Consider the following 19,439-nt stretch of genomic DNA (forward strand, 5'->3'; position numbering starts at 1 on the left):
CTTCGTGTCCTGACGTGTCGCGGTGCTGGTGTCAGAGTCCACCCGCCTGCCCGGGTGCTGGTCTCTGCCACTTTGCTCTCTATTCTGGGAAATTCCCCCGGCCGCCTGCCTGTCAGTGTAAGTCCTTATTTCCTCAGTCACTTTATTATCATTCAAGAGATCTCCCCTGGAGTAAAGGGACAGGCTTTGAAATATCAGAGAAGTGGTTTCTGGGAATCTCTGAGAGCAACCCAGAGAGCATGGTGGCAGGTGTCCGCGGCCAGCTGCTCTCCTCACGGCCCACAGTGGTTGCAGTTGCTCCGAACACACAGACACACACCCAGCAGCATGTCCCTGGCCCTGCTCCTGCCAGAAGCCCCCATACCAAGAGGGGCTTGTGTGCACCTGCAGGACAAGAGCAGGGCCCGGATGACAGCGGAGAGGTAGGTCGGTGTGTTTTTGTCCTGGAGTGAGCGCACGTGCCTGGGGATGCGTGTGAGGAGAGGAGCGGTCCTGGGACACCGCGTGCAAGCAGCGTGCAGAGAAGGCGGTGGCCAGGGAGGGGCAGGGTGGAGCCGCCGCCCCGACTGGTGACGTGCAGGAACCTGTGCCTCCTGCTCACCAGCCACCAGCCTGTGACCCAGCAGGACCTCCCCCACCCCCGCACCCTGGACAGCCGAGAATCAGCATTTGCGCGGCTGCCTGTCCCAGAGCTTTGAGACCCACTCTGCCTGGGCAGCACTCAGGAAGTGTCCTGGGTTGGCACTGGGCCCTAGGCCCCTCAGGTGGCCAGGCACTGCTGACTGGGCCGGGCCAGGCTCCTCCTTTTCCAGGATTAGTGGCCTCTGGCCTGGCCACAGCCACTGTCCCCAGCACTCCAAGGTGCCGTGACTTTGGGGCTTGTACCTGAAGGGCTTCTGGCTGGGGTGGGCTCGCAGCTCTGCACCCAGCTCAGCAGTCTCTGGTGGGATGAAGCCAAGGGACCCTGGACAGCCCTGACCTGGGAATGAGGACACTTGGTCTCCCAAGTCGGGCCTTTCTCTGGAGCTATTAGACGTGGCCCACAGAGGCGCCCGGGCCACTGTCCTCCCAGAGGCCCGCCACTCAACCCTCGGCCGGCCTCCTCTGCGGGCGGGCGGGAGGACCCAGCGCTTTTGTTCTGGACTCGGTGGCCCCTGCTGGGGGGCTGGGAGCTGAGTCCCTGGCTCAGAGCTTCTCAGGCCACATTTAGTACATTTCCCAGGTGGCGAGTGGGCGTCTGGGTGGGGGGAGCACAGGCAGACGGGCGGGGAGACAGGAGCGGCGGAGGGGTTGCTAGGGGAGGCTGGATCCGGGCACACCTCCAGGCCGCCCCGCAGCGTCCCCAGATCCCAGAGCCCCTCCAGCCGCCGAGTTGACCCTGCTCCCTCAGCTTTCCACGGTCACCTCTCCCCAGCCCCAGGCTGAGGCTGTCCTCTTGTGTCCTGAGCATCGGCGTGGCTGGTCACCGCTACGCGAGAACTCCCTCCCTGGCCAAGGTCAAGCTGCCCGCCCGCGGCCACCGAGCACCCCGCGGGGAGGAGGTGCCCACCCTTGGCCCACGCGAGCTGGTGGGAGCCGGCTCCAGGCCGCCTGGCCAGCACCGGGCCCCTGTGCTCCTCCTTCCCCAGCCCCCGCTCTGAGCTCCAGGGCTGCAGCGATCCTGGAACTAAGTGTGTGACTCTGAACCCAGGCCGGCCGGGCCACCTGCCGTGGACACTGGGCTCTGTCCAGTTCTGGCACCAGCTCCTGCACGGCCCCAGCTTCCCCACCTGTAAAAAGGCCGTGCGATTCCCCAGTTCTCATCCGACTATAAGGTCTGTTCGGTGGCCTGAAGCTGCCATAACCACTGGCCAGTAGTCACCAAGAGTGGACATGTGTGCATCAAACTGCTGGCCCTAGACAGGCCTGGCAGAGCCGGGATTCCAAGGCCCCTCCCCGGGATGGGTGGCCACAGGCCCCAGAGAGGAGCTGGGGTACGCTGAGTCGGTGTCCAGGCATGGCGGGCCTCCAGTCCAGGAGAGGATGCACAGTCATTCTCCAAGTGTCCCCAAGGCTGAGCCTGGCTCCCTGCTGATCCCACCCCCGTCCAAAGGCCTGGTGTTCTGGAGTCCTACAGGAACCAGGGGGCCCACGGTGCCTGGCTCAGGGAGAAGAGGGAGAGAAGTGGACAGCCCTGTGGTGTCTCCTGGGCAGCAGAGAGGCTGTCTGTCTGCCTGCTCCACTTGCTCCTTCCTCACCACATCTCCTCCAGGACGGGACAGGGACCGACTCTGACTCATCTATTCTCCCTGTCATCTGCTTAAGGAAGGGGAGTGTCCAGCCTCAGCATGGGGTGGGGGACAGATAGGTGGGGTGAATGGAGGAGTGATGGAGGAGTGGATGGACAGATGGATGAGTGGTGGGTGAGTGGATAAGTGGATGGGTGGATAGGTGGGTGGGTGGGGGAGGAAATGGGTGGATGAGTGGATGGGCAAACGGATAAGTAGATGGGTGGACGGTGGCTGAGTGGATGGGTAGGTGAGTGGGTTGGTGGACGGGTGGATGGTGGCTGAGTGGATGGGTAGGTGGGTGGTTGGTGGACGGGTGGATGGTGGCTGAGTGGATGGGTAGGTGGTGGTGGGTGGTTGGTGGACGGGTGGATGGTGGCTGAGTGGATGGGTAGGTGGGTGGTTGGTGGATGGTGGACGGGTGGATGGTGGCTGAGTGGATGGGTAGGTGGTGGTTGGTGGATGGTGGATGGTGGCTGAGTGGATGGGTAGGTGGGTGGTTGGTGGACGGGTGGATGGTGGCTGAGTGGATGGGTAGGTGGGTGGTTGGTGGATGGTGGATGGTGGCTGAGTGGATGGGTAGGTGGGTGGTTGGTGGATGGTGGACGGTGGCTGAGTGGATGGGTAGGTGGGTGGTTGGTGGACGGGTGGATGGTGGCTGAGTGGATGGGTAGGTGGGTGGTTGGTGGATGGTGGATGGTGGATGGTGGCTGAGTGGATGGGTAGGTGGGTGGTTGGTGGATGGTGGCTGAGTGGATGGGTAGGTGGGTGGTTGGTGGATGGTGGACGGTGGCTGAGTGGATGGGTAGGTGGGTGGTTGGTGGATGGTGGATGGTGGCTGAGTGGATGGGTAGGTGGGTGGTTGGTGGATGGTGGACGGTGGCTGAGTGGATGGGTAGGTGGGTGGTTGGTGGGTGGTGGATGGTGGCTGAGTGGATGGGTAGGTGGGTGGTTGGTGGACGGGTGGATGGTGGCTGAGTGGATGGGTAGGTGGGTGGTTGGTGGATGGTGGCTGAGTGGATGGGTAGGTGGGTGGTTGGTGGATGGTGGATGGTGGCTGAGTGGATGGGTAGGTGGGTGGTTGGTGGTTGGTGGGTGGTGGATGGTGGCTGAGTGGATGGGTAGGTGGGTGGTTGGTGGGTGGTGGATGGTGGCTGAGTGGATGGGTAGGTGAGTGGGTTGGTGGACGGGTGGATGGTGGCTGAGTGGATGGGTAGGTGGGTGGTTGGTGGACGGGTGGATGGTGGCTGAGTGGATGGGTAGGTGGTGGTGGGTGGTTGGTGGATGGGTGGATGGTGGCTGAGTGGATGGGTAGGTGGGTGGTTGGTGGATGGTGGACGGGTGGATGGTGGCTGAGTGGATGGGTAGGTGGTGGTTGGTGGATGGTGGATGGTGGCTGAGTGGATGGGTAGGTGGGTGGTTGGTGGACGGGTGGATGGTGGCTGAGTGGATGGGTAGGTGGGTGGTTGGTGGATGGTGGATGGTGGATGGTGGCTGAGTGGATGGGTAGGTGGGTGGTTGGTGGATGGTAGATGGTGGATGGTGGCTGAGTGGATGGGTAGGTGGGTGGGTTGGTGGATGGTGGCTGAGTGGATGGGTAGGTGGGTGGTTGGTGGACGGGTGGATGGTGGCTGAGTGGATGGGTAGGTGGGTGGTTGGTGGATGGTGGATGGTGGATGGTGGCTGAGTGGATGGGTAGGTGGGTGGTTGGTGGATGGTGGATGGTGGCTGAGTGGATGGGTAGGTGGGTGGTTGGTGGATGGTGGATGGTGGCTGGGTGGATGGGTAGGTGGGTGGGTTGGTGGATGGTGGCTGAGTGGATGGGTAGGTGGGTGGTTGGTGGGTGGTGGATGGTGGCTGAGTGGATGGGTAGGTGGGTGGTTGGTGGGTGGTGGATGGTGGCTGAGTGGATGGGTAGGTGGGTGGTTGGTGGATGGTGGATGGTGGATGGTGGCTGAGTGGATGGGTAGGTGGGTGGTTGGTGGATGGTGGCTGAGTGGATGGGTAGGTGGGTGGTTGGTGGATGGTGGATGGTGGCTGAGTGGATGGGTAGGTGGGTGGTTGGTGGATGGTGGACGGTGGCTGAGTGGATGGGTAGGTGGGTGGTTGGTGGATGGTGGATGGTGGCTGAGTGGATGGGTAGGTGGGTGGTTGGTGGATGGTGGCTGAGTGGATGGGTAGGTGGGTGGTTGGTGGACGGGTGGATGGTGGCTGAGTGGATGGGTAGGTGGGTGGTTGGTGGATGGTGGATGGTGGATGGTGGCTGAGTGGATGGGTAGGTGGGTGGTTGGTGGATGGTGGCTGAGTGGATGGGTAGGTGGGTGGTTGGTGGATGGTGGACGGTGGCTGAGTGGATGGGTAGGTGGGTGGTTGGTGGGTGGTGGATGGTGGCTGAGTGGATGGGTAGGTGGGTGGTTGGTGGACGGGTGGATGGTGGCTGAGTGGATGGGTAGGTGGGTGGTTGGTGGATGGTGGCTGAGTGGATGGGTAGGTGGGTGGTTGGTGGATGGTGGATGGTGGCTGAGTGGATGGGTAGGTGGGTGGTTGGTGGATGGTGGATGGTGGCTGAGTGGATGGGTAGGTGGGTGGTTGGTGGATGGTGGACGGTGGCTGAGTGGATGGGTAGGTGGGTGGTTGGTGGTTGGTGGGTGGTGGCTGAGTGGATGGGTAGGTGGGTGGTTGGTGGATGGTGGATGGTGGCTGAGTGGATGGGTAGGTGGGTGGTTGGTGGATGGTAGATGGTGGATGGTGGCTGAGTGGATGGGTAGGTGGGTGGGTTAGTGGATGGTGGCTGAGTGGATGGGTAGGTGGGTGGTTGGTGGACGGGTGGATGGTGGCTGAGTGGATGGGTAGGTGGGTGGTTGGTGGATGGTGGATGGTGGATGGTGGCTGGGTGGAAGGGTAGGTGGGTGGGTTGGTGGATGGTGGCTGAGTGGATGGGTAGGTGGGTGGTTGGTGGACGGGTGGATGGTGGCTGAGTGGATGGGTAGGTGGGTGGTTGGTGGGTGGTGGATGGTGGCTGAGTGGATGGATAGGTGGGTGGTTGGTGGGTGGTGGATGGTGGCTGAGTGGATGGGTAGGTGGGTGGGTTGGTGGGTGGTGGATGGTGGCTGAGTGGATGGGTAGGTGGGTGGGTTGGTGGATGGTGGATGGTGGCTGAGTGGATGGGTAGGTGGGTGGTTGGTGGACGGGTGGATGGTGGCTGAGTGGATGGGTAGGTGGGTGGTTGGTGGGTGGTGGATGGTGGCTGAGTGGATGGATAGGTGGGTGGTTGGTGGGTGGTGGATGGTGGCTGAGTGGATGGGTAGGTGGGTGGGTTGGTGGATGGTGGATGGTGGCTGAGTGGATGGGTAGGTGGGTGGTTGGTGGGGGGTGGATGGTGGCTGAGTGGATGGATAGGTGGGTGGTTGGTGGGTGGTGGATGGTGGCTGAGTGGATGGGTAGGTGGGTTGGTTGGTGGGTGGTGGATGGTGGCTGAGTGGATGGGTAGGTGGGTGGGTTGGTGGATGGTGGATGGTGGCTGAGTGGATGGGTAGGTGGGTGGTTGGTAGACGGGTGGATGGTGGCTGAGTGGATGGGTAGGTGGGTGGTTGGTGGACGGGTGGATGGTGGCTGAGTGGCAAATGGATAAGTAGATGGTGGATGGATGGTGGATGGAGGAGTGGATGGACAAATGGATAAGCAGATGGGTGGAGGGTGGATGGGTGGGTGCAGGATGAGCAGGTGGGTAGACGGATCAGCGACTCAGGGTGAGAACAGGAGTCGAGATGGGGAACATGCTTGGGCCTCTTTACTTGGCAGATGGTCAGCACTTGGTGCTCACTGTGAGGAAAGGAGGGACAGCGAGTCCCCAGGGAAAGACTTGGGTCCCCAGTGCCAAGAGCTCACCATGGAAAGTGCTTGGTGCCCTCCAAGGGGTTTCGGCTGTCCCCTGGCCCCGCAGGGCTGTGCTAAACAAAAGGCCAGGCCCTGTCCGCACCCTCGGAGTTGAAGGCGGTGCAGCTTGTGGACTGGCTGCCGCCTCCTTTCTCTCGGATGGAGTGGTCAGGTGGCCCAGCCTGTCTGCTCTGGGCAGCTGCCAGCCAACAGGCAGGGCTTAGCTCCTCAGGGCACACGCTGATTAAAACCTGACTCCATTAACCAAGGTCAAGGTGGGGGCTGGCCTGGTGGCCAGAAGCCTGGCCTGGCAGATGGTGGCCTCCTGCCCTCGGCCCTCGGCCTGAGTCGGCCCTTGCTGGCCCCGCTGTGGGTGGACGCTCAGGACCTGGTGCTGAGGGGTGGGCAGAGCTCTTCTCTGGGCCCAGGATGGGGGGAAAGGGCCTGAGCAGGCTGGGAGCTGCCCCTCGGTGCGGCAGGGTCAGACTGTGCAGGGGAGCATGCCCCCAGGTCCTAAGGGCGGGTCGCAGGCCCCCCTTCTGTTGGCCAGGCTCTGAGGGGTGGGCTGAGGCCAGGAAACGGAGCAGCACCACTCAGGGGCATGGCTGGGCCTGAGGTCAGGGGCATCACGGGGACCAGGCACCCTGGGGTCAGGAATGACCTGGGCCCTTGCTTCCTCTCTGGAGCACCTGCTCCCGTCTGTGAGACAGGGACACGAGGAGCCTCGTCCCCCTCCTGCTTGCATGGGAGCTGAGGGGCACATCGGGGGCCCTTCTTTTTCTGGATGGGGACACAGAGGCTGATTGGAAGGGCCGCAGCCATCAGCTGGGACAGGGCTGGGACCTGCAGTCCCCTGGAAGGACAGGGCGGGGCTGTGCTCAGTGCGGTGCCTCCAGCCCTCGGGGTGACCTGGCAGGGCAGTGGGCTTCCCTGGGTGGTGCCTGGTCTCCCTGTGACCTCTCTGGGAGGGAGGGCGGGTGTCAGTCAGATCCTGTAGGAGGCCAGGGACGTGTGTGGGTCCCTCGTGGTCTGCGCTCGTGGCTGGGGTCCTGGAGCTGTCTCCTAGGTCTCAAGGCAGAGAGTGGACAGGACGAGGAGGGGGCGTCGTGGGTGTGAGGAGGAGGACAGAGATGGGGCCACAGGCTGGGCCTCTCTTCTTGCCCGTTCGTTCAAGCATGCAGAGCTCTGCTCTAAGTGATCAGCTCGTGGGGTCTGCTGGATACCCACCCAGGCAGGCCTGGGTCAAGTCCCTGGAACCCGCCAGGCCACGTCGTGTGGCAGAGGGGCAGGACTCTGCAGTGCACCAAGTTAAGGTGCATCTAGAGATGGGGGTGGTGCTGGGTATCCACGTGGGCCCCACGTGCTGTCACATGTCCTTACGAGAAGAGGTTGTGCAGACTGGGGAAGAGGAGGCTCTGTGACCAGGAAGGCCACCAGCCAAGGGACAGCTGAGCCACCAAGAGCTGGAAAAGGCAGGAAGGACCTCCCTGGAGTCTCCCCCGAGTGCAGCCCTGGGATTCCTACCAGCAACAGCTGATAACGGCCTGTGGGCCTCCAGAACTGTGGGGATTGGGGGTCTGCTGTTTTAAGTGCCCAGCTCGGGGCAGTTTGTTACAGCGGCCACAGGAGACGCATACGGCCCTTCTCGGCACTAGCAGATGGAGGTCTTCCTGCACACAGGACGGTCTTACAGAAGGTGGCAGGTTGCATGAGAGTCGAAGGCAGTGAGGGCAGAGGGCGGTGGCCATGTTGCAAGCAGATGGACCTCTCTAGCAGGGGGGAGCCAGCCAAAGGTGGGAGGGGAGTGCAGAGGGTGGGAGCAGCAGTGGCCAGACCCTGAGTCACAGGTGGGCATGGGCAGGAGACCCCTGAGGAGATGCCACCTCACGGTAGCCCAGGAGGACACGGCTCGGCGGGTGTGCCACCCCTTCGTCTGAGTCACCCTCGCGCCCTCCAGCTGGCCCCAGACCTGGCCTCTGTGCCTCCGTCCCCTCCACCTGTGAAGGGACCCCCGACCCTGGTCTGGGTGAAGCCACAGGACGCTTTCCCTGCGCCCAACTGCGTCTCCCCCGGATCAGGTCTGGAGAGCGCGTCCCACTGTCTCAGGAGCAGGGCGCTCCCGCCTTTGAGGACCAGGGCTGGGCGCCTCCCTCCGCTGCGGGCCTCCCGGACCCCATCCTCAGGGGCCTGTGGAACGGGCGGAGCCCTGCTGCCCACACCGGACAGTGTGATGGACGGCAGCCTCTGTGGCCTCGCCCGAGGACTGGGGTTCCTGGCGGCCCTGCCCCCATCTGCACTGGGACCACGCGTCCTTCCAGGTGTGCCGTGGGTCATGTGGCGGGTTACGCCATCCACTCCACCCCCAGCCTGCTTCTCCACTAGCCTGTTGGTGTCCAGCTCTCACGTCGGTCTCTACAGGTGACTCCTTACTAGGAGCAACCGCCTGGGGGTGGGCCGCAGTGTCCCAGCCCGAGGCCTCAGCACGCCCTGTTTGGGGATCACAGCTGCAGGGTCACCCCTGGCCCGGCCTCGCTGCACCCTTGGGCATCTGCATCCACTCCTAGAGCCAGGGTGCAGGGTCACACGCCCTCTAGCCCGGCCGCCCTCCCAGAGCTGGCCACCCGCCCCGCCTAGGTGTCCGGCTCCCAGTGCTCTGCAGATAGTGGCGGGGCTTTGACGAGTCTCCCTGCATCAGCAGGTGACCCTGGACACCCACCCTGTGTCACAGGCTCTGTCTTGAGCCTCAGCACAGGAGGACAGGGCTGGGGTGGCATGGGTGGGTGAACCATGGTCCTCAGGACGTCCCTGTCCCAGCCCCTGAACCTGCAGACATGTGGCCCCACCTGGGTAGGGCATTGAGGCTGCCCATGGGGCTGTGTCCACCCATCAGCTGACATTAAGATTCCCAGAGGACCCTGCAGTGCCTGGGCTGGATCGCAGGGTCCTCCCTAGAGGGACCATGGGACACAGGCTGGAGGGGGACAAGGAGGGTCATGAGATGAGGAAGGGCAGGGGATCCGTGGAGCCCGGAGAGGAAGCAGCCGGCGCCTGCCGTTAGCCAGAGACCTCCGGCCTGCAGAAGCGGGAGGACCTGTGTGTTTGAAGCCACGGTGTGGGTCACAGCGGCCACAGGGCACAGGGCAGTTTTTGCAAGTGTTTAGCACATGGAAACTCAAAGGGCAAATGACCAATACCACGCAGGCAGCCTGGGTCAGGGTAGCTGGGGACACGTCACTCCCGGGGACAGAGAGAAGTGGTCTAGTGGTACAGGTGGAGAAATGGAGGCTACCAGGGTCTGGTCACTTGCCCACAGCGGCAAGCGTACAGGAAGGAATGGGCGCTCTGGCTCGTCTTCCCCATGGTGCCAGCCACAGCCGCCCCCACCAGGCCTCTGTGACAGGCCCCGCAGGACAGGAGGCAAGTTCTAAAGACCCACAGCCTGACAAGCTGCAGTGGGCCTCCCAGGAGGACGGGTCAGCACCTGCATTCACGTCCCCAAGCCCAGAGCCCACTCTGGGACAGAGGCTTTGGTGGCCATCTCTCCCAGGGCTGGGCTGAGAGAGGGTGCCCAGAGCAAGGCCACTCTTGACCAGATGCTGCACCGGACCTGCTCCTCACTCGGGAAGATGTGCCCGGTCTCCTACGCCCTGGCTAGGGGTCAGCCGTGCCAGGGGAGGACGCTGGCCCTAAGAAATCTCTGCAGACCTGCACACACAGCCCCCAGGGGAACAGTCCCAGCCGTGGGAGGGGCCCTAACCCAGGCCTCGGGTTCCCCTGAAGCCTCTGCCCCAGAGGGTAGTTCTCTGAGGACAGGACTGGCCGCTGCAGGGAGACCTCTGCTGTGCTGCGCTGGTCTCTGGGCCTGGCTCCACCGCCATGCTCACAGCACCTGGGCGTGGCCAGGCAGGGTCCCGCTCTACCTGTTGGACCCCTGGGGCTGCAGCAGCAGATGACCACAAACAGGACAGCGGCACACAGCAGGGCCTGGCTCCCACCTCTGGAGGGACGAAGCCCAAACCTCAGGGGCGGTGGGGCTGCCCCTGGTCTCAGCTCCAGGGAGGTCCTGACCTGTCGCTCCGCCAGCCCCTGGTGGCCTGCACTCCCTGGCTTGTGGCTGCATGGTACAACTCTGTGTGCCTGTGTCCCTTGCTGTGTCCCTCCTATAAGGACAGTGATTGTCCAAGATTGTCATCTCCATCCTGAGTGACATCTCAGAATCTGCAAAGACCCTGTTCCAGACGAGTCACGTGCTAAGGTTCTGAGCAGATGTGAGATTGGGGGACGCTGTGCCACCTAGTCCCCTGTGTGAGTCTTCACTTGGTGCAGGCACCCCGGCACGTGGCCTGGGACTGAGATCCCCAGGCCACCGTCCAAGTTTCAGGACTTTCTCTCAGGCTCTCGCTAAGGCCTGGGCTGTAGTTGTCACAGGGCCGGCCTGGGCTGTGAGCCCCGAGGTGCAGGCACGCCCCGGGCCCCGTGGACTTGGGGATAGACTGCCACAGGGCCTGGCAGGGGTGTCCAGGGCCTGGGGAGGTGCGCCTGTTCGGATCCACCCACAGAAGGTCAGAGGCCACCAGAGGAGGGGACAGCTGTGTGGGCGGGCAGCCTCTGTCACTGAGGCTTTGTGTTCTGGGCACTGCTTCAGGCCCTGGGGGGCAGGGGCAGCAGGAGATGGGTCCCAGCCTCCCAAGGCTCCCATCATGGAGGACGCCCCAGATCGTGTGGGGAACTTTTCAGTCGGTCACGGGTGCTGTGAGTGGACAGGACAGACTGATGGGATGGTGGCCACTCACTGCAGCAGGCAGAGCCAAGCCCAGCCTGGCCCCCTCTCCCCTGCCCTGGGACACGCAGCCCTGGTGCCAGCTGTGGGGAGCGAGCAGGTGGGCCCTGGCGCCTCCATTACCATGGGACTACCCAGGGCAGGGGTGAGGGCCAGAAGCTGGCGAGAGCCGGCCCCTGACTGACCTCTCTGAGCTATGGCTCCCTGGTGTGGAAGTGGGAGGGCAGTGGGTGACCACCCCCTGAAGTCTGAAGTCTGATGTGTGAGTGGGAAACCGGAGCGGGGGTCTCACGGCGGTGCGTCTGGGCTGTCTGTTTGGGCACAGACAAAGCCTGCGGTCACTGCAGCTGGCCAGCCCCTGTCCTCAGTCCTGCGGGTGTGGGGGCTTCTGAGGTGCATGTTTCTATTGAAATCTGCCTGGATCAGACCCCGGTGACAGGGAGAGTGTCAAGTTGGGGGCGGGAGGAATGCAGGAGGCACCGGCCAGCAGGCAGGCTCTCTCTGAAGCCGGAAGGGAGGAAGGAAATCAGCTGGACGCAGCCTGTGGACGGGGAGAGCGTCGCTCAGGGCAGGCCAACAGGAAGCAGACACTGTCCTCCCAAGCACCCAGGGAGCAGGGGCTCCGGCCGGCTGGCCCCGCCTGGACTCGGGCTTTCACAAGGGCAGTGAGGAGGACGATCGGGGATCCTGGAGAACTGGAAACATCAGGGCCAGGAGCAGGCTGGACCCGGGAAGTGGCCCCTGGGCAGCCTGGCCGGGGCGGCCACGTCTTGATGGAGGAGGCGTCCGTGCCCCCAGCTCCGTCCCCACCCCACCTTGAGTGGCGGCTGTGGCTCCAGAGAGTGGAAGGAGCCATGGGCTGCGGCCTCCTGCAGGGACAGTGGCGTGGAGCAGGGACCAGCTCTTGCTCCCACACGGTGTCTTCCTCGGGGAGAAGCCAGGCGCTGCCCTGCCGCAGTGGTCAGGGTGGGGACTCGGACAGCGAGAGGCTGCAAAGGTCCCGCCAGCTCAGGACCAGCTGGTCCTGATGGACCGTGCTGTGGGTGACCGGGGCTTCCACGGGGGCCACTTCTTTGTGGGAGCGTCTGTTCAGGAGCAGGCCCTTGGGGACCTGGAACAGCAGGGGCCTTTCTGGGGCAGAGAAGAGCTGGTTTGTGCAGGGGCTCGCGGGGCTGCTCCAGGCAGCGGTGCTCAGCCAGGCACCTGGGCGCAGGCACGGGTCGCGGCTCCTGCAGGAAGAGGCTCTCCAGCCTGAGTGTGCGCAGAGAGCCAGGGCGCCTAGTGAGTGCAGGAGTGTGCCAGGGCGCCTAGTGAGTGCAGGAGTGTGCCAGGGCACCTAATGTGCACAGGAGTGCCACGGCGCCTGGTGTGCGCAGGAGTGCCACGGCGCCTGGTGTGCGCAGCACAGTCATGGCACCTAGTGTGCACGGGAGTGTGCCTCAGCACCTGGTGTGCGCGGGAGTGCCACGGCGCGTGCTGCGTGGTGTTGTAGTAGTGTCTTTGGGACACTTAGGCCACATTTTTGTAAACAGCGGCCGAGGGCCAAGCCAGGCCTGTCGCCCGCTTTTGTCAATAAAGCTTTATTGGCACAGCCTGTCCTTGCGCCTGCACGTCCTCCTGGCCCCGCCAGGCGGGCGAGTGTGTGACGGGGACCAGCGTGCCTGCACAGCTGGGTGTCTGCTCTCGTCTACACAGAAATATCCCCGTGGGTCGTCGGAAACGTTTAGGGCCCTTTCAAACACCTTGCTCAGACGCCCCGGCTGGAACGTGTCCCCCTGAACCGTAGCCGCGCAGTGACACTGACCTCTTACCTACCCTGGGTACAGAGACACACCAGTCAACGGCAGGCCGCGGAGGTGACGGGCGTGAGGGTACCTGGGTTCCCACCTGTGCTGGGTCAGGCGGTTTATTTGCACCAAGCGATCGATCCTCCAGATCCGCGCAGACACTGCCGGGCGGGCGTGAGCTGGGTGGCGGGTGGCCAGGCCGGGTGGCGGGTGTGTGAGGCCAGGCTCTGCTGTCCACCGGGGCCTAGTCACCCAGCGATGCGGGGACATGACCGTGCTCCGTGGCCCTTAAGTAGAGGGAGTGGACCCGGGGGTGGATGGGGCAGCAGCCAGGCCCTCCCCTCTGGCCAGGCTCCTCTTGGCCTCCCCTTGAGACAGTCCGCGGTTCCAGGCTGGTGGCCCTGGGGGAGCTGCAGGTCAGGGAGAGCCCAGCCCAGAGCTGCCCCTCTCCAAGCCTGGGCTGTAGCTGAGTCCATACGGGTCTGAGTCCCCGGGAGAGGCCCAGCTCTGGCCTCGGGCACGCACCAGAGGGGTGGGCCTGGCCTTCTGCGAGGAGCTGGGGGCCCGTCCTGTGGACAGACCGGCAGGCCAGGCCTGTCGTTCTCATTGGCGGGAGGAGCAGGCGGACAGCCTTTCCACACCCACCGCCAAAGCCAGGCGTCTCTTCCTGAGGACACTCCACACAGGGTGGACGGCTGGCCTTCAGACCTGGACCTGCCCTGACCACACTGGGCAGCCCTGGCAAACCCTCTCCCTTCGTCCTGGCCATGCGAACTGCCCACCTGCCCGGAGGGTCTCAGGCTCCCTCCTGTGGGGGGGCTGGTCAGGGCCGGGGGCCTGCCCTCCCGCCCAGGGGGTGGCCCAGGAGGGAGCCCACTCATCCCGAGTCCCGTCCTGGTTTTGAAGTGGAAGGCCCCATGTCCCGGGCACATGGGACAGTGGGTCACCCAGTCTGCACCCGCTGCGCAGTGTCCAGCTGCCTGTCACTCACCGGGTCTGTGAGCGGTGGAAGCTCGTGGTCAGACACCGGGCGCTCGCTGCGAGGGGGAGGGCTGCCCAGGCCCAGGGCAGTTCAGCCCAGAGCCAGGACCAGTCAGAGCAGAACTTTCCCTTCCTCAGCCCCGGCCTGGTGGTGGTCCTGTCCCAGCTGCAGGGACTCGAGGGCAGGGTCAGGCTGTGGCTGGACAGCCTGGGACACAGAGGAGGGATGCTGTCACCAGGCAGGTCCTGGGGCCTGAAGAGCACCACACAGCACTGTGCAGAGAGCATGTGGCCTGCCGGGGGTGACAAGGCAGCACAAGGCTGGAGGAGAGGGAGCCAGGCATGGGTCTCATCACAAAGGGTCTTAGCCATGGGGGCGTAGACTGATTTTATTTCCGATTGTGGTGGAAATCTGTTGCGGTATTTTAAGTGGGAAAGACACTCTGGGTCAAGTTTTCTGTGACAAAGTGAATTCAGAGGGGACAGCAGCAGCCCTCTCCCCACTGGAAGGTGGGCAGGGGGCGTCCTGAAGGGACGTGCAGATGCCAGCTTTGCCTGGACTCTGTGGTGGTGGCCCTTGCAGACAGGCCAGCTGTGGGGGAGGGGCGGTGAGCTTCAGGACCTTTCCTGGGGCCGCTGGCGTGAGCAGCTGGCCCTTTCCTGGGACTGCAGCTCGGGGCCCCTCCCTCACACAGGTGCATCCAGCTGCCGCTCAGGAGGGCAGACCTGGGCACACCTGGGTCCTGTGAGCTCTGGAAGTGTGGCGTCCAGCCGTCCCTCCCTCCAGCCTGCTCATGGCCCTGTGCTGAGGGGCCTCCGCCTGGGAGACAGTGTGGGGGGACGTCCTCGTGCTCCACGTGCACCTGGGGTGCCCTGCTGATTCCCACAGGAGAGTCCCGCCTGGGGACAGAGGGTCTGTTCAGTTTGCCAGGGGCCGTGGCCACACTCGCCCTGCCAGCGCCTCGGGAGGCTGAGGCAGGAGGCTGAGGCAAGAGGCCAGCCTCAGCAACTCAGTAAGACCTTGTCTCAAAATAAAAAACCAAGAGGAGGAGGTGGCCCAGTGGTGGAGTGGCCGTGGCCAGGCTGAGTGCCAAGAAGGAGAAGGAGAAAGGGGGATCCTCTGGTTTCCACATTCCGCTTCCACAGCCGCGTCCTGCGGTGCCCGCCACGCCCACCCTTCCAAGGCCCGTAGCCTGGTTCTGCAGTGAGCAGGGCTTGAGCCTGGACTGTCCACAAGCCTCTTCTCACCCTGTGTGTCCAGGCCTGTGTCCACCTGTGCCGATGAGGGTGCTGACCCGGGTGAGGCCCCTGGTGCAGCTGGGCCACAGGTGGTCTGGGCAGCTGGAGTCCCAGGACTGCGGTGCCCCGTGGCTGAGCTCCCCTGGGGCCACGCCTCAGCAGGGAGCGCCAGGGGCCTCCGATGTCTCTGGCGGGCCCTGGCCACACCTGTGTCTCTGCGCCGCAGCGCTTGGCAGGTGGAAACGCTGGAGGGTGACTTATTACAAGGAAACGGGACGATTTAATCTGAGTGAGGCTCTTCCTTTTCCATTAGGGAAAGTGTGGAGTCGTCTTGGGGGCAGTGAGGGGGAACACGGCCGTGCACACACCAGCGGGCGTCTCGTCGGGGCCCGCCCCAAGGGAAGGGTGGTGGGCTTCGTCCCCTGCCCGTCGATGACAGCCACTCCTGACCAGTGGCCCACACTCGTCACCTCCGCACGAGACAGCCCCAGCTCCGGAGCCGCCTTCTCTGGCTGTCTCAGAGCACAGGATGGACGGCCATCGATTTCCCTTCCCCTGTGAATGACGGCAGGGAGGGCAACGCCAGGGAGCGCCCCCAGGAAGCAGGATGCGGGACACTGGGAGAGGCAGCCTGTGTGGTCTAGCCCTCGGCTCAGCGGCCAATGGCAGGTGCCCGGGAGCCCCTCCTGTCTGCGGGCAGCCTGCCCGTCTTTCCAGGGATGAGGCGGCCGCTGCTCCCCGCGGAGCAGCCCTCTGTCCAGCCCTGTCCAGCCTGCAGGCCGCTCTCTGACAGCAACCCGGGCTGGTGCTGGCAGCCAAAGGGCCAGGGACACCTGTTGGGCCCACTCCTCACCCTGGCGCCTGCAGAAGAGCTGCCCATTCCCACCCTCCTGATTGGCAGAGCCCAGAAGTTTCCAGGCCATCGGTTGCCACGGCTCCCTGGAGACCCCTCTGTCTAGTAGTGCCCCAGCCGCTGTCCCTCCAGCCCTGTGTGGGGTGGGGGGGACTCAGGAAGACCTAGAGGGGCTTCCGTCCCCCACGCCTGCCCAGGGGAGTCCTCCTGGCTCCCGCAGGCGCCCCGCCTACCCGCCTCTGTGGGCCTCTGCGGCCACACCCAGCACCCTCTGATAGGACAGAGCCACTCTGCTCTGTGACAGCCTCATCCTCAGCCCAGAGCCAGCAGAACACCAAGGTAAAGAGCCCCTGCAAAGCCCAGGCCGGGCCCCACACCCCCTGCAGGTCACCGGCACCGCACCCGCCCACACCAGCCCCAGCGCTCGGCCTCTCCCAGGGCCTGGCCCGCTCCTGCCTGGACGCCCTCTGTCCTCTGCCTGCACATCCCAGTGCCGCGGGCGGCTGTCTGGCCCGGCCACCAGCAGCCTCTGTGGAGCTCCAAGGTGACCGGGCCTCTGAGCCTGGCTGTAGGAGCCTCCGGGCCCCTGGGTCCTCCACCGCCGCCCTGGATCTGAGTGACAGGGGAAGCCTGAATTCAGAATCCAGCCTCCCAGGGCGGCCCTCTCCAGCTGGGGCAGGGCAGCCGGCCACCGAGGTCCCCTCTCTTGCCCCGGCTGGCTCAGGCCTGGCTTCCTGTGGCTCTGAGTCACACCTTCTGCAGGACCAGGTGCCACTGCCAAGGGAGCGTGCTCAGAGGCTGGCGGATCCTAAACGCCAGCTGTCATCTCTGGCACCTCTCCGGGACCCGGCCAAGGGCCGCCTCCCCCAGGCCTGCATGGCACCCGGCTTGGAGGAAGTGAGCCCAGGCCACCACCAAAAGCCACCTTGCTGGGCCACCTGTGGCCCACGGGGCAGAGGAGGGGCATCTCCAGGCATGGCCGGGGCAAGCGCCCTGAGCTCCAGGCCCTCCTGTGGCCACGGAGCCAACTGCCCTGCGTGTGGCCCTCAGCCAGCTCTTCATGTGGCTCTGTACTGGGCAGGGCTGGCTGCCCATCCTGTCTCCTTCCACAGCTCCCACCGCAGGCAGGAGTTGGCAAAAGAGGCCATGTCTGGGGGCATGCTGCAGGCCCTCCTGCCCTGCTCAGAGAACACCCTGAGGAGAAGCCACAGGCCCCCCGTTGTCCAGTTAACACGCCCGGGAGAGGCTGTAACTGTGGGATTTAGAGGGGAACGGGCACCACGTTTGGGCCCCAGGTGCCTACAGGGGCTACTGCAGATGTGTGGCCCTCAGTGGGTTGGGAGGGCCCAGCAAAGGCGTGGGCCAGGCCTGCCCAGGAGCAGCGTGGGCATGGGGTGCTGCCGCGGCACCGGCCAGCGATGGGCTGCCCGAGGGTGTCCCCTGCTGCTCCAGGGTCTCAGGCCCTCTCCCAGGCGGCAGTGAGCCCAGGCCAGGTCAGGGCAGTCCATCCCGTCAGGGGCCGTAGGGCTGGCCCTGGCTTGGCCCGGGTGGCCGGTCGGAGCCGTCACAGTCTGGGCAGCACAGTGGCCAGTGTGGGCTGGAAAGGCCTTGGGTGGGTTGGGAGGGCCCAGAGGACTCCAGGTGGGTGTGGCGAGGTGGGAGGGGTCCCAGGGGTCGAGGAGGGGGCCGGCGCCCCTCGCGGTCCTCACTTGTGGACGGCGTTCCCGAGAGCTGCCGCACTGCAGGAGGGCACAGGGCCTGCGCCGTCCTCCTCAGAGCCAAGCTGAGGCCCTGGAGGTGGAGTGGCCACCATGCAAGGACGCGCCTTGCCCCTGGGTGCTCAGGGAGACAGTCAACAGAGGTCCAGGTGGCCTGTTGGCCAGAGTGGGTGCCCACCGAGGGGCAGCTGGCAGGATGTGACACAGGCTGCTGGGGCCTGGCAGGGTTTGGGCACCACTCGGCCGTGGGTGGAATCCGCCAGCCTGTGTCTATGTGCTGGACACAAGGTGGGTCCACCTGTCCCCAGGGCAGGTGGGGCCATGGGCGGGGCACCCTGTGTGGGTCACCCTTCCAGGTTGAGGGAGCCCCTGACCTGGGAAATCACTCAGAGGGAATGGGCCTGCTGAGCCCACGTCTACAGGAGGCCACGGCCGCCAGCAGCCCCCACGGGCGCCCAGAGCCCTGTCCCTCGGGCTGGCCGCAGGCCCTGCCTGGTGGCCCTGGGCCAGCCAGGGGCCTCGGGGGCAGAGGCCCTGCGCGGGGTTCCCTATGCTGGCCAGCTGGGCAGCGGCAGAGCAGGAGCTGGGGCTGGACCTGCTGCCGGGGCCCCCGACCCACGGCCAGCCCCTAGGTTGCTGTGGTGCACCCCGTCCCCATCCCAATGCCCTGGTGGCCCGTCCAGGGACGATGGGGCCTTCCTAGTGCATCCCCACCAGCCGTCTGGGCCGCTAGGGCCAGTGCCCCCTCCGGCTGTGTCCCCCGCCAACCAGAACCTCACTGGCCTCCCCTGTTGACCGGGGCGGAGGGGCTGCTGCCTGCCCCTCCCTCCTCCTCCAGGGCCGCCCTGTCCAGGTGCTGGACACCAGGGCTTGCCCTGTCTGTAGGTACAAGCCTAGGCCAGCCCAGCTGCCCCCACTCACAGGGACCTCTACCGTTGGCCAGTGCCTCCCAGGGCGTCTGCAGCCCTCTCTGTCCTGGTGCCCTGTCCCCTGCTGCCCCTGGCCCCCTCCCCCCCTCCCTCCCCTCTGCTTCCCTGGGCAGGGCCTTCCTGGCTCCTGGCTGACTTCCGGCCACGCTGGGTCCTGGTGGGATGTGGGTACCTCTCTCCCTCCCCCTCAGCAGGCCACCAGGAGGCGGGCAGGGCGGCTCACTTCTGTCCTCCGCCCGCGCCTGGGGGTGGACAGCGCGCGGCAGAGTGCCGTGTGAGTGAGAGGGGGCTCTGGCAGGTAACCGAAGTTGGGCTCCTGGGCGTCTTTGAGGAGAGAGATGCCATGCCTTCAGGGGACAGCGCGGCTCAGGTCCTTGCCGCAGGGTAGCCGCCTGCCCGTGCCTCCTCCGTCCCTGGCCACCCACTCTCCTCGGAGGAGCCCCTGCCCGCAGAGGCATCGCTGTGACCCAAGTGGCCCGGCTCCTCTGGCCGGAGCCCCTCCCCCGCTGGCCTCGGAAGTCCCTCGCTGGCCTCGGGAGGCACCGCGCTGGCTGCTCCCGCCTGCCGCCCGCCCAGCTGCGGCTCCCCTGCGCGGGATGACGCCCAGGCGGCCGCCGGCCGCACAGTGGGCTCGTCAGATGACTGTGGGGGGCTCCTGCCACACACCGCATTCCCTAGGACGGAGAGGGCGGGGCGCGGAGGAAGGCACAGGTCCTGCGTCTCGTGCCTGCCGCGGCGGCTCGCGAGCGCGGAGCAGGGGCGCCTGCCTTTCAAGCCCCTTCCAGAGAAAGCCAAGCAGGACCGCCGCCCCGGCTCTCGGGCTGTCTCCTCCGCGTCCCTGGAAGATGCGTCGGGCCGAGGCGGGCCGGGGGAGCTCCTGTACCACCCGCTGTCCCTGCCGCCGCCGCCTCCCGGGCCACTTACTTTCTTCGCTCTGGGCGGCGGTGTCCTGGCCAGCCCCCGGGCGCCTGGAGCCAGCCCGCTCTGCAGCCGGGCAGCGGCTCCAGCA

At 65.2% G+C, this 19,439-nt stretch overlaps 1 protein-coding gene across 1 annotated transcript in view; it reads left to right on the forward strand.

The window, feature by feature from the left end:
* Shank2 (SH3 and multiple ankyrin repeat domains 2) overlaps positions 1–19,439 on the forward strand; it is a 380,130-nt gene that overhangs the window by 247,682 nt on the left and 113,009 nt on the right.

Source organism: Ictidomys tridecemlineatus, chromosome 4 (assembly GCF_052094955.1).
Source record: "Ictidomys tridecemlineatus isolate mIctTri1 chromosome 4, mIctTri1.hap1, whole genome shotgun sequence".
In the NCBI taxonomy this organism is placed as follows: domain Eukaryota; kingdom Metazoa; phylum Chordata; class Mammalia; order Rodentia; family Sciuridae; genus Ictidomys; species Ictidomys tridecemlineatus.